Genomic DNA, 14,266 nt, shown 5'->3' with positions numbered 1-14,266 from the left:
GCTTCATCTCCTATTATTACAAGTTGAGCTTCCACATTAGTCTTCATCTCCTATTATTACATGTTGAGCTTCCACATTTAGTCTTCATCTCCTATTATTACATGTTGAGCTTCCACATCAGGCTTCATTTCCTATTATTATATGTTGAGCTTCCACATTAGGCTTCATCTCCTATTATTACATGTTGAGCTTCCACATTAGGCTTCATCTCCTTCGGTTGCATGACATTGTCAAACTTTTCGCCAACTTAACACATTAATTATTCCTCTCTCTCTTCCTCTCCTTCTCTCTCTCTTCCTCTCCCTCTCTCTCTCTCTCTCTCTCTCTTTCTCTCTCTCTCTCTCTTTCTCTCTCTCTCTTTCGCTCTCTCTCTTCCTCTCTCTCTCCTCTCTCTCTCTTCCTCTCTCTCTCCTCTCTCTCTCTCTCCTCTCCTCTCTCTCTCCCTCTCTCTCTTCTCTCTCTCTTTCGCTCTCTCTCTTCCTCTCTCTCTCCTCTCTCTCTCTTCCTCTCTCTCTCCTCTCTCTCTCTTCCTCTCCTTCTCTCTCCTCTCTCTTTCTCTCTCTCTCCTCTCTCTCTCTCTCTCTCTCCCTCTCCTTCTCTCTCTCTCTCTTGCTCTCCTTCTCTCTCTCTCTCTCTTGCTCTCCTTCTCTCTCTCTCTCTCTCTCTCTGCTCTCTCTCTCTGCTCTCTCTCTCTGCTCTCTCTCTCTGCTCTCTCTCTCTCTCTCTCTCTCTCTCTCTCTCTGCTCTCTCTCTCTCAGTGAATGATGCTGCTGTACCGTGTGTTGTCAAGAGCGTGGACAGCTTCAGCTTCCTCCACCACCCTGTGCACCAGAGGAGCCTTGAGATCCTGCAGAGATGCAAAGATGAGAAATACAGTAAGAAGACTCCACGTCCCACAATGCTCTCTGCTACCCAGCTCTCTTTTCCTGGGCTTACAAATAAGGAAGCAAACAATTAGCTAGTTCTGAATTAACTTGTTCTCACTCGATAAAAGGCCCAACTGTGTGATATTACAGCCGTTTTTGATGATTTAACACAGGGATGGGCTACTTTGATGAGGGTGGATCTGAACTCGTCATGAGGGGCCACAATTGCGCGTGGGTCTGCGTACCCAATTTTATAACTCATTTCCTGGAATTGTACACATTTTGCCATAAGGTAGAGAGAAATGTTTGCAGTTTTGAATATGATATCTGAGTGAGACTAACTAAAGTGACTATGGATAGATAATAAACAAAGTGTTCTTCTATCTCTGTCTTGCACAGATATCACTCGAAAGAATCCCCGGACCCCCTTGTCAGACCTCCAGGGCAGCAACACACTGAAGGAAAAGCCCACCAGGTACCTATCACACTGTTTTATGGATTCTCAAAGCATAAATGTACTTTTTATGGATACAAATTATCCCTATTGCTCCTTCCCTCTTCTTCTTTTTCACTCTTTCTCTCCCTCCCTCTCTTTCTGTCACTCTATCTCTCCTCTAGGGATGGTTATGGCGTGGGCTGTAACGGGCGTCGCTCCAGACAGGGTGGTCTGTCCTCCTCTGGTGCAGAGTTTGCTGATGGCATCTTCTTCAACTCTACTAGCAGCAAGCTGCTGGAGAGGGCACAGAGCATCCTCATGTGAGTATGACTACAAAGTCAAATCAAAGTGTATTGGTCGTGTACATCGTTTTTGCAGACGTTATCACTGGTGCAGGGAAATGCTGATGTTTCCAGCTCCAAAAATGCAGCAATATCTAGTACCACAATAACAATAAACACAATCTAAAAGTTAAAAAGAACAAAGACATTAAGACAGAAATATTAGAAGTCTGGGACCCAGAGTCAGAGTATGAATACATCTACACCAAGTTGGACAAAACATTAGGAACAGAGTCTGGAATATAAATACATCTACACTGACTGGACAAAACATTAGGAACAGAGTCTGGAATATAAATACATCTACACTGACTGGACAAAACATTAGGAACACATATACATCTACACTGACTGGACAAAACATTAGGAACAGAGTCCAGAATATAAATACATCTACACTGACTGGACAAAACATTAGGAACACATATACATCTACACTGACTGGACAAAACATTAGGAACAGAGTCCAGAATATAAATACATCTACACTGATACACTGAATGGAGAAAACATTAGGAACAGAGTCCAGAATATAAATACATCTACACTGATACACTGAATGGACAAAACATTAGGAACAGAGTCAGGAATATAAATACATCTACACTGACTGGACAAAACATTAGGAACACATATACATCTACACTGAATGGACAAAACATTAGGAACAGAGTCCAGAATATAAATACATCTACACCACATATGTCAGAGTCAAGGCCCGCGGGCCACATCCGGCCCGCGAGAAGGTTTTTTACGGCCCCTGGGATGATCTTGATTTATTATTAGAACCGGCCCGCAGACCGCAGCAAGCCGGCAGCCCGCAGATCTTTTACACGCACCAATACTACATTTCCCACAATGCAACGGTGACGCACCGAGCAGTAGGCTGCTTCATTTCAATATTTATTGGCACAGCAGTCGTCAGCATCACAGTAAAATTAACTTTCAGATACCCATCAAAAATGGCAAAACGGAAGGTGGACACTGAGAACCGGGGTTTCAAACAAGGTGGGAGTCGGAGTATATATTCACGGAGGTAGCTGGAAAACCTGTGTGTCTTCTGTGTGGAGAAAGTGTGGCGGTACTGAAAGAGTATAATCTGAGACGACATTATGAAACGAAACACGCGGACAAAAACAAGAATATGGACATGGAACAAAGGCTACAAAAGGCAGAGGAATTAAAACGAGGCCTCAAATCTCGACAGGCTCTGTTCAAAAAAGCCAAATCACAAGGCCAGGCTGCTGTCAAGGCCAGTTTTATTTTGGCAGAAGAGATCGCTAAATCAGCCCGGCCATTTACGGAGGGGGATTTCATCAAAAACTGCATGATTAAAGTTTGTGACGAAGTTTGCCCAGAAAAAGGCAACTCTTTTTAAATGTGAGTCTGAGCAGAAACACCATTGCCGAGAGAGTAGACCAGTTGTCCATCAATCTAAAAGAGCAGCTTGTGAAAAAGGGAAAAGATTTCATTGCATATTCCTTGGCTGTGGATGAGAGCACCGACATTTCTGACATTGCCCAGTTGTCAATTTTCATCCGCGGAGTGGACTCCAGCCTAAGCGTGACAGAGGAGTTTTTGGCTTTACGTCCTATGCATGGCACAACTACGGTGCATGATTTGTATGAAGAGGTGTCAAGATGTGTAAATGAGATGGAGCTGCCTTGGGAAAAACTCGTGGGTTTGACAACCGACGGAGCACCTGCGATGTGTGGACACAGGAGCGGACTGGTGGCGAAGATACGGGAAAAGATGCAAGAGGAAAACGCGACAGGTGAGCTGACAGCTTATCATTGTATCATACACCAGGAAGCGTTGTGCGGTAAAGCCTTGAAAATGGAGCATGTAATGAGCATCATCACGCGCACAGTTAACTTTATCAGAGCCAAAGGTTTGAATCACCGCCAGTTCAAGGCATTTCTGACGGAGTTAGAAACGGAGCATGGTGATTTGCCTTATCACACAGAGGTGCGATGGCTAAGCCAGGGAAAGGTGCTTCAAAGATGTTTCGAGCTTCGTGAGGAGATTTGTCTGTTCTTGGACAGCAAAGGGAAAGACACAACACAACTCCGAGACGAAATGTTTCTGTGTGAAATGGCTTTTCTGTGTGACATTACGAGTCATCTGAATGCAATGAACTTGCAGCTGCAGGGTCGGGATCATGTCATCTCTGATATGTACAGTACAGTGAAGGCATTTAAAACCAAACTGACTCTGTGGGAGACGCAGATGCGGAAAGAAAATTTGAGCCACTTTCCCAGCTGCCAGACCATGAAAGAGAAGCTCTCTACCAGTGCGTTCCCGAGCGCACAGTTGGCTGATAAAATAGGTATGCTTGCCGCTGACTTTCGACGCCGATTTGCTGACTTTGAAGCACAAAAAAGCAGGTTGGAACTGCTCGGTAACCCATTTGCTGTTGACGTGGAAAGCTCACCACCAAACCTCCAAATGGAGTTGATTGACCTCCAATGCAATGATGCACTGAGGGCAAAATATGCGGCAGTGGGTGCTGCGGAGTTCGCCCGTTTCCTCCCCGACACAATGCCCCAGCTGCGCATCCAGGCTGCTCAAACGTTGTCTATGTTTGGCAGCATATACCTGTGTGAACAACTTTTTTCTTTGATGAACCTGAACAAAACATCACACAGAAGTCGACTTACTGCTGAACACCTCCACTCAATTCTGAGGATTTCCTCAGCTCAGAGCCTTACCCCGAACATTGATGAACTTGTGGAAAAGATGGGACACCACCAAGTATCACCCTCAACCTCAAACAAGTGAACATTACTGTGCAATCACATATTTAGAGTTTTTACTCAGTTCAAGTTTAAAAGTTAAAGTTTAATATTTGTTTTCACTGCATGTTACTTCTCCTTAAACAAAGTGTTGTTTTTGATTAATAGATTTTTGCACTTTATTTTATTGTATTTCAATCCAATTATATTTTAAAAATATTTCAGTTGAGTGGATGATAGAAAATTGCTATTATTGTTTTTTTCTTTGAAGTAAATTTAGCCCACTTTTGCTAAAATAGAAAATATAGGCTACTGATGGTGCCTTGAATACCGGTTTCTTTCATTTAATGTTCATGTTATGGGGATTTTTATATAAAGGAAATTTGTCTTTTGTGTCTGTTGAAAATTAAAGATTACTGACAGAGCCATAAGAAAATATTGCTTTATTTATCTGATCATATTGGAATATATTTGTTAGGTTTTCAGTAGGTTCAATTAGGTTCACTAGACTATATGCGTCATTTAAAAATTTTTCAATGAACAATCGAACAGTCCGGCCCTCGGCTTGTAGCTAAATTTTTTATTTGGCCCTCCGTCCATTTGACTTTGACACCCCTGATCTACACTGATACACTGAATGGACAAAACATTAGGAACAGAGTCAGGAATATAAATACATCTACACTGACTGGACAAAACATTAGGAACAGAGTCCAGAATATAAATACATCTACACTGACTGGACAAAACATTAGGAGCAGAGTCCAGGATATAAATACATCTACACTGATACACTGAATGGACAAAACATTAGGAACAGAGTCAGGAATATAATTACATCTACACTGACTGGACAAAACATTAGGAACAGAGTCAGGAATATAAATACATCTACACTGACTGGACAAAACATTAGGAACACATATACATCTACACTGAATGGACAAAACATTAGGAACAGAGTCAGGAATATAAATACATCTATACTGACTGGACAAAACATTAGGAACAGAGTCTGGAATATAAATACATCTACACTGACTGGACAAAACATTAGGAACAGAGTCAGGAATATAAATACATCTACACTGACTGGACAAAACATTAGGAACAGAGTCTGGAATATAAATACATCTACACTGACTGGACAAAACATTAGGAACACATATACATCTAGTTGAATGGTGTGTATGGACAGTGTGTGTGAATAGAAAAGGTGTGTACAGCAGTTCGAGTCTGACCACACACACTCAAACCATGATCAGCCAGTGTTTAATCCACGGTCAATGTGTTTCCATACTTTATGATTATCCTGGTGGAGAGCACAGGGTGTAGAGTATTGACAAGTGTGACCATCACCATGAACGCTCAAGCCACAGTCAGAAACCATGGACAGGCAGTGGTCAATGTGTGTTCATATACAGTACGTTAATTCGGTAGTTTATCTGACAACCAATCTCTCTCCCAAAGGCGGAACAAAAACTACAAGTCCAAGCCCAGCTTACCGAAGGTAAGGTCCTGACCAAGTCGTGGCCATTTTACACCTTGAAAGTACAAGTGATATTTTCTCTATGTTTTCAATGTGACATACGATGTAATTCTAGGAGGAAATCTCAATAGTGATGTAATGGATGACAGCACTACAGTGAATTTACAAAGCTTTATGGAGTCGAGCACAGATGGACAGTAACAGTTTAGAAGAGGAATAGTTCTGTGCATTCTTTGGAATACTACACTGTTTGACCGTGTTCTTATGGCACTTCCTGTATCTGAGCAGCACCTGTTGGACGTGAAGTCTCTGAGGTACCTGAGCAGCGTGACCCTCCACGACCGCATCACTAAGTCCCTCCTCCTCCTGCACAAGAAGAAGAAAACACCCAGCATCAGCGCCCAGTTCCAGGTTAGACTCTTCTCTCCCCCTTTAGTGTCTCTGCGTCCTCATCTCTGCACAGCCCTCAAACCAACACCCAGCATCAGCGCCCAGTTCCAGGTTAGACTCCTCTCTCACCCTTTAGTGTCTCTGCGTCCTCATCTCTGCACAGCCCTCAAACCAACACCCAGCATCAGCGCCCAGTTCCAGGTTAGACTCCTCTCTCCCCCTTTAGTGTCTCTGCGTCCTCATCTCTGCACAGCCCTCAAACCAACACCCAGCATCAGCGCCCAGTTCCAGGTTAGACTCCTCTCTCACCCTTTAGTGTCTCTGCGTCCTCATCTCTGCACAGCCCTCAAACCAACACCCAGCATCAGCGCCCAGTTCCAGGTTAGACTCCTCTCTCCCCCTTTAGTGTCTCTGCGTCCTCATCTCTGCACAGCCCTCAAACCAACACCCAGCATCAGCGCCCAGTTCCAGGTTAGACTCCTCTCTCACCCTTTAGTGTCGCTGCGTCCTCATCTCTGCACAGCCCTCAAACCAACACCCAGCATCACCGCCCAATTCCAGGTTAGACTCCTCTCTCCCCCTTTAGTGTCTCTGCGTCCTCATCTCTGCACAGCCCTCAAACCAACACCCAGCATCAGAGTCCAGTTCCAACACTCAGATCCTATGTATCTCGAGGCACTTTGTGAAGATCTTAAGAATTATATAAATGAAAATATGTCATAGCGATGATCTCAGATCAAAAGGGCAAGAGGTTGATTTGGAATGGAACATGAGTCTACTATAATAAACAACATACTACTTGGTTAATTCAACGTATTATGAGATGGTAATATGATGGGAAGCTAGGTAGAGCATGACACTTGCAACGGCAGGATAGTGGGTTCGATTCCCGGGACCACCCGTGCGTTAAATTGTATGTACGCATGATTGTATTGTAAGTTGTTATTATTATTATTATTATTATATTATTACTAGTATTATTGTTGTTGTTATTAGTATTATTGTTTTATTATTGTTTATTATTATTATTGTTATATTATTACTATTGTTGTTGTTAGTATTGTTTTATCATTGTTATTATATTATTATTGTTATTAGTATTGTTTTATTATTATTGTTGTTATCAGTATTGTATTATTATTATTGATATTATTATTGCTGTTGTTATTAGTATTGTTTCATTATTATTGATATTATTATTATTAGTGTTGTTATTAGTATTGTTTCATTATTATTATTGTTGTTGTTATTAGTATTGTTTCATTATTATTGTTGTTATTATTAGTAGTATTGTTTTATTTATTTATTATTATCGTTGTTGTTATTAGTATTGTTTTATTATTATTATTGTTATTATTAGTAGTATTGGTTTTTATTTATTATTATTGTTGTTATTATTATTATTGTTCTATTATTATTAGTATTAGTATTATTGTTGTTGTTATTAGTATAGTTCTATTATTATTTGTATTATTATTGTTATTGTTATTGTTATTATTATTAGTATTGTTCTATTATTATTATTATTATTATTATTACTATTGTTGTTATTATTAGTATTGTTCTATTATTATTAGTATTATTATTATTATTATTATTATTATTCTATTATTATTATTATTAGTATTATTGTTGTTGTTATTAGTATAGTTCTATTATTATTTGTATTATTATTATTGTTGTTATTATTATTAGTATTGTTCTATTATTATTAGTATTATTATTGTTATTATTCGTATTGTTTTATTATTATTATTATTAGTGTTGTTATTAGTATTGCTTCATTATTATTATTGTTGTTATTATATTATTATTGTTGTTGTTGTTATTGTTATTATTACATTACTAATGCTGTGATGTCATTGTCTCTTGTTGTGTGAAGGCCTCTCTCAACAAGCTGATGGAGACCCTGGGTCAGTCGGAGCCCTACTTTGTCAAGTGTGTCCGCTCCAATGCAGAGAAGGTACATTCAGTTAACAGCTGCTGTAGGAACAGCTGCTTCAGTTAGGTCAGATGCTAATGTCACAATGAAACTGCGTAGCCCGTTATAGCCAATTATACAATGTTTTAATCATTCTTGGGTGTTTTAAATCTCTCTTTCCTTCTCTCTCTCTCTTTCTCTCTCTGTTTCTCTCACTCTTTCTCTCTCTCTTCTCTCCACTCTTTCTCTGTCTCTTTCACTCTTTCTCTCTCTCTCACTCTTTCTCTCTCTGTTTCTCTCATCTCTCTCTCACTCTTTCTCTGTCTCTCACACTTTCTTTCTCTCACTCGTTCTCTGTCTCTTTCACTCTTTCTCTCACACTCTTTCTCTCTCTCTCACTCTTTCTGTCTCTTTCACTCTTTCTCCTCTCTTTCTCTCTCTGTCTCTGTTTCTCTCTCCATCTCTCTCAGCTCCCCCTGCGTTTCAATGATGCCCTTGTGCTCAGGCAGCTGAGGTACACAGGCATGCTGGAGACCGTCCGCATCCGCCAATCAGGATACGCCATCAAATACACCTTCCAGGTACACCTTCCTCACACCAACCAATCAGGATACGCCATCAAATACACCTACCAGGTACACCTTCCTCACACCAACCAATCAGGATACGCCATCAAATACACCTTCCTCACACCAACCAATCAGGATACGCCATCAAATACACCTTCCTCACACCAACCAATCAGGATACGCCATCAAATACATCTTCCAGGTACACCTTCCTCACACCAACCAATCAGGATACGCCATCAAATACACCTTCCAGGTACACCTTCCTCACACCAACCAATCAGGATACGCCATCAAATACACCTTCCTCACACCAACCAATCAGGATACGCCATCAAATACACCTTCCTCACACCAACCAATCAGGATACGCCATCAAATACACCTTCCTCACACCAACCAATCAGGATACGCCATCAAATACATCTTCCAGGTACACCTTCCTCACACCAACCAATCAGGATACGCCATCAAATACATCTTCCAGGTACACCTTCCTCACACCAACCAATCAGGATACGCCATCAAATACACCTTCCAGGTACACCTTCCTCACACCAACCAATCAGGATACGCCATCAAATACACCTTCCTCACACCAACCAATCAGGATACTCCATCAAATACACTTTCCTGGTACACCTTCCTCACACCAACCAATCAAGATACGCCAACAAATACACCTTCCAGGTACACCTTCCTCACACCAACCAATCAGGACACAGCATTGCAATCACGGGCACAGATGATCATAACAGACACCATACTGTGTATTACTTGGTTGAATGCACTGACTGTAAGTCACTCAGGATAAGAGCTTCTGCTAAATGACTAAAATGTACCTGTAAAAATGTACTGGTCAATGGTCCTAATTCTCATCGTTCAGTCCCACTGGATGTAGATGTTGTGATGTCACATCCATGCACTTGGAATGTAGTCAGTCTTATTTACAGGTTGTAAGATCCTAACTTGTATCCCTTCGAGGTCACTGTTGATTTAATGTTATTTTAAATCTCTTTTGTCTCGTCTTTTGCAGGACTTTGTGCGTCACTTTCGTGTGCTCTTACCAGACATCACTAGACCAACCAAGTCTGGCATCAGGGAGTTCTTTCGTCAAGTCCATCTAGCACCCGCTGGGTATCAAGTGGGCAACACAATGGTATTCTCTCTCTCTCTCTCTCTCTCTATATATATATATATATCTCTGTCTCTCTCTCTCTCTCTCTCGCATTGCAGCCTTTCTGTTCCCTGGGTGTGGGTGTGTCTAGTCACTGCCGGCCCCTCCCCCCGGGTCTCTCTCTGTACTGCAGGTGTTCCTGCGGGATGCAGAGCGTCAGCGGCTGCAGGCTCTGCTCCACAAGGAGGTGTTAGGGCGCATCGTCACGCTGCAGCGCCGCTTCCGAGCCCGGCTGGAGAGGAAACACTTCATCAACATGAGACAGGCTGCTGATGTCATCCAGGTGAGACGCTGTAGTCAGGGCACCACACCAGTCACTGTATAGAATGACATTGGGTAGAATCGATATGACAGTCAGTCTAACCATCGCGGAACATTGACTTGAATGGGAATGTCCATTATTGTATTTCTATTTCTAAATTGTTTTTATTGAACAGAGGACAGAACACTAATAGGTGAGGAGAGGTTTTTTTATTTTTTATTTTACCTTTATTTAACCTTTATTTAACCTTTATTTAACCTTTATTTAACCTTTATTTAACCTTTATTTAACCAGGCAAGTCAGTTAAGAACAAATTCTTATTTTCAATGACGGCCTGGGAACAGTGGGTTAACTGCCTGTTCAGGGGCAGAACGACAGATTTGTACCTTGTCAGTTCGGGGGTTTGAACTTGCAACCTTCCGGTTATTAGTCCAACGCTCTAACCACTAGGCTACCCTGCCACCCCAGGTGAGAGTTAGAAGGCACTGGGTCGGATTCAAACCCATACCAACTCTGGTTTATGTGTGCCAGGGTCTGCAGCACCTCTAGACCACACAGGCCTCAGTAAATCCATTTCTGTCTGTTAACACTGGAAGCAATGAGATCGTTTTGACGGACATATACAGTGCGGAGAACAAGTATTTGATACACTGCCGATTTTGCAGGTTTTCCTACTTACAAAGCATGTAGAGGTCTGTAATTTTTATCATAGGTACACTTCAACTGTGAGAGACGGAATCTAAAACAAAAATCCAGATAATCACATTATGATTTTTAACTTCATGCGACGAGCAATCCCGGATCCGGGATCCTATTTATAGCCTCAAGCTCATTTGCACAACGCAACGTTAACTATTCATGAAAATCGCAAATGAAATGAAATAAATATATTTGCTCTCAAGCTTAGACTTTTGTTAACAACACTGTCATCTCAGATTTTCAAAATATGCTTTTCAACCATAGCTAAACAAGCATTTGTGTAAGAGTATTGATAGCTATCATAGCTATAAGCCTAGAATTCAGCCAGCAACATTTTCACAAAAACAAGAAAAGCATTCAAATAAAATCATTTACCTTTGAAGAACTTCAGATGTTTTCAATGAGGGGAGACTCAGTTAGATTGCAAATGTTCCGTTTTTCAAAAAATATTATTTGTGTAGGACAAATCGCTCCGTTTTGTTCACGTTTGGCTACGAAAAAAACCTGTATGCAGTTATAGCCTCAAGCTCATTAGCATAATGTAACGTTAACTATTTATGAAAATCGCAAATGAAATGAAATAAATATGCTAGCTCTCAAGCTTAGCCTTTTCTAAACAACACTGTCATCTCAGATTTCCAAAATATGCTTTTCAACCATAGCAAAACAAGCATTTGTGTAAGAGTATTGATAGCTAGCGTAGCATTTAGCGGGCAACATTTTCACAAAAACCAGAAAAGCATTCAAATAAAATCATTTACCTTTGAAGAACTTCGGATGTTTTCAATGAGGAGACTCTCAGTTAGATAGCAAATGTTCAGTTTTTCCTGAAAGATTTTTTGTGTAGGGGAAATCGCTCCGTTTTGTACATCACTTTTGGCTACCAAAAAAAATAAATTCAGTCACCAAAACGCCAAACTTTTTTCCAAATTAACTCCATAATATCGACTGAAACATGGCAAACGTTGTTTAGAATCAATCCTCAAAGTGTTTTTCACATATCTCTTCATTGATATATCGTTCGTGGAAGTCTGCTTTCTTCTTTGAATTAAATGGAAAAATACTTGCAGCTGAGGTTTACGCACCAATTTCGACGCAGGACACCGGGCGGACACCTGGTAAATGTGGTCTCTTATGGTCAATCTTCCAATGATATGCCTACAAATACGTCACAATGCTGCAGACACCTTGGGGAAACGGCAGAAATTGTGGGCTCTCTCCTTGCGCATTCAAAGCCATATAAGGAGACATTGGAAAACAGCGCTTCAAAAATTTTGCTAATTTCCTGTTTGAAGTTTCATCTTGGTTTCGCCTGTAGCATCAGTTCTGTGGCACTCACAGATAATATCTTTGCAGTTTTGGAAACGTCAGAGTGTTTTCTTTCCAAAGCTGTCAATTATATGCATAGTCGAGCATCTTTTTGTGACAAAATATCTTGTTTAAAACGGGAACGTTTCTTTTAATCCAAAAATTAAATACTGCCCCTAGAGTTCAAAGAGGTTAAGTAATTAATTTGCATTTTATTGCATGACATAAGTATTTGATACATCAGAAAAGCAGAACTTAATATTTGTTACAGAAACCTTTGTTTGCAATTACAGAGATCATACGTTTCCTGTGGTTCTTGACCACCTTTGCACACACTGCAGCAGGGATTTTGGCCCTCTCCTCCATACAGACCTTCTCCAGATCCTTCAAGTTTTGGGGCTGTCGCTGGACAATACGGACTTTCAGCTCCTTCCAAAGATTTTCTTTTGGGTTCAGGTCTGGAGACTGGCTAGGCCACTCCAGGTCCTTGAGATGCTTCTTACAGAGCCACTCCTTAGTTGCCCTGGCTGTGTGTTTCGGGTCGTTGTCATGCTGGAAGACCCAGCCACGACCCATCTACAATGCTTTTACTGAGGGAAGGAGGTTGTTGGCCAAGATCTCGCGATACATGGCCCCATCCATCCTCCCCTCAATACGGTGCAGTCGTCCTGTCCCCTTTGCAGAAAAGCATCCCCAAAGAATGATGTTTCCACCTCCATGCTTCACGGTTGGGATGGTGTTCTTGGGGTTGTACTCATCCTTCTTCTTCCTCCAAACACAGCGAGTGGAGTTTAGACCAAGAAGCTCTATTGTTGTCTCATCAGACCACATGACCTTCTCCCATTCCTTCTCTGGATCATCCAGATGGTCATTGGCAAACTTCAGACAGGCCTGGACATGTGCTGGCTTGAGCAGGGGGACCTTGCATGCGCTGCAGGATTTTAATCCATGACGGCGTAGTGTGTTACTGATGGTTTTATTTGAGACTGTGATCCCAGCTCTCTTCAGGTCATTGACCAGGTCCTGCCGTGTAGTTCTGGGCTGATCCCTCACTTTCCTCATGAACATTGATGCCCCACGAGGTGAGATCTGCATGGAGCCCCAGACCGAGGGTGATTGACCGTCATCTTGAACTTCTTCAATTTTCTAATAATTGCGCCAACAGTTGCCTTCTCACCAAGCTGCTTGCCTATTGTCCTGTAGCCCATCCCAGACTTGTGCAGATCTACATTTTTATCCCTGATGTCCTTACACAGCTCTCTGGTCTTGGCCATTGTGGAGAGGTTGGAGTCTGTTTGATTGTGTGTGTGGACAGGTGTTTTTTATACAGGTAACGAGTTCAAACAGGTGCAGTTAATACAGGTAATGAGTGGAGAACAGGAGGGCTTCTTAAAGAAAAACTAACAGGTCTGTGAGAGCCGGAATTCTTACTGGTTGGTAGGTGACCAAATACTTATGTCTTGCAATTAAATGAATTACTTAAAAATCATACAATGTGATTTTCTGGATTTTTGTTTTAGATTCCGTCTCTCACAGTTGAAGTGTACCTATGATAAAAAATTACAGGCCTCTACATGCTTTGTAAGTAGGAAAACCTGCAAAATCGGCAGCGTATCAAATACTTGTTCTCCCCACAGTAAGTAAAAAAACAAATATTTTATAATTTACAAAGTCATGTCCCCAATGTATATTCAACACACTGCCCTTGTTAATATTTCGGTATCACATGGTTTGTGTTCTAAGCCATTTTAGGAGGACATACCCCTCCTTCACCATGTGACATTGGCCCATGGAAACTACACCTGAACTATATTGAAACTAATTGCACATGTATAAGAATAGATGTAGCCTAAAGACAAGAATACATCGACAATACACTGATTATCAATGGTCTTGTGAATGAAGAGACTGCAGCCGTAGAGCCCTCAAACTAAACCCTAGACATGGAAGCCAGTTCCACTGTGTTTTTTCATTGTTTCCCTCTAATCAGGGACTTGTTTAGACCAAGAAATAATCAGGTAGAAAACCAGCAGCTCCGGACCTCATAGGGTGAGAGTTGAATACCCCTGGTGT

The 14,266-nt window shown here is 41.3% G+C and overlaps 1 pseudogene; it reads left to right on the top strand.

Moving 5' to 3' along the window:
- LOC135556710 (unconventional myosin-IXAa-like) overlaps positions 1-14,266 on the top strand; it is a 217,419-nt pseudogene that overhangs the window by 141,619 nt on the left and 61,534 nt on the right.

This window comes from Oncorhynchus masou, chromosome 15 (genome assembly GCF_036934945.1).
Source record: "Oncorhynchus masou masou isolate Uvic2021 chromosome 15, UVic_Omas_1.1, whole genome shotgun sequence".
NCBI lineage: Eukaryota > Metazoa > Chordata > Actinopteri > Salmoniformes > Salmonidae > Oncorhynchus > Oncorhynchus masou.
The sequence above is the reverse complement of the archived record's forward strand: the minus strand, read 5'-3'. Positions and strand labels throughout refer to the sequence as shown.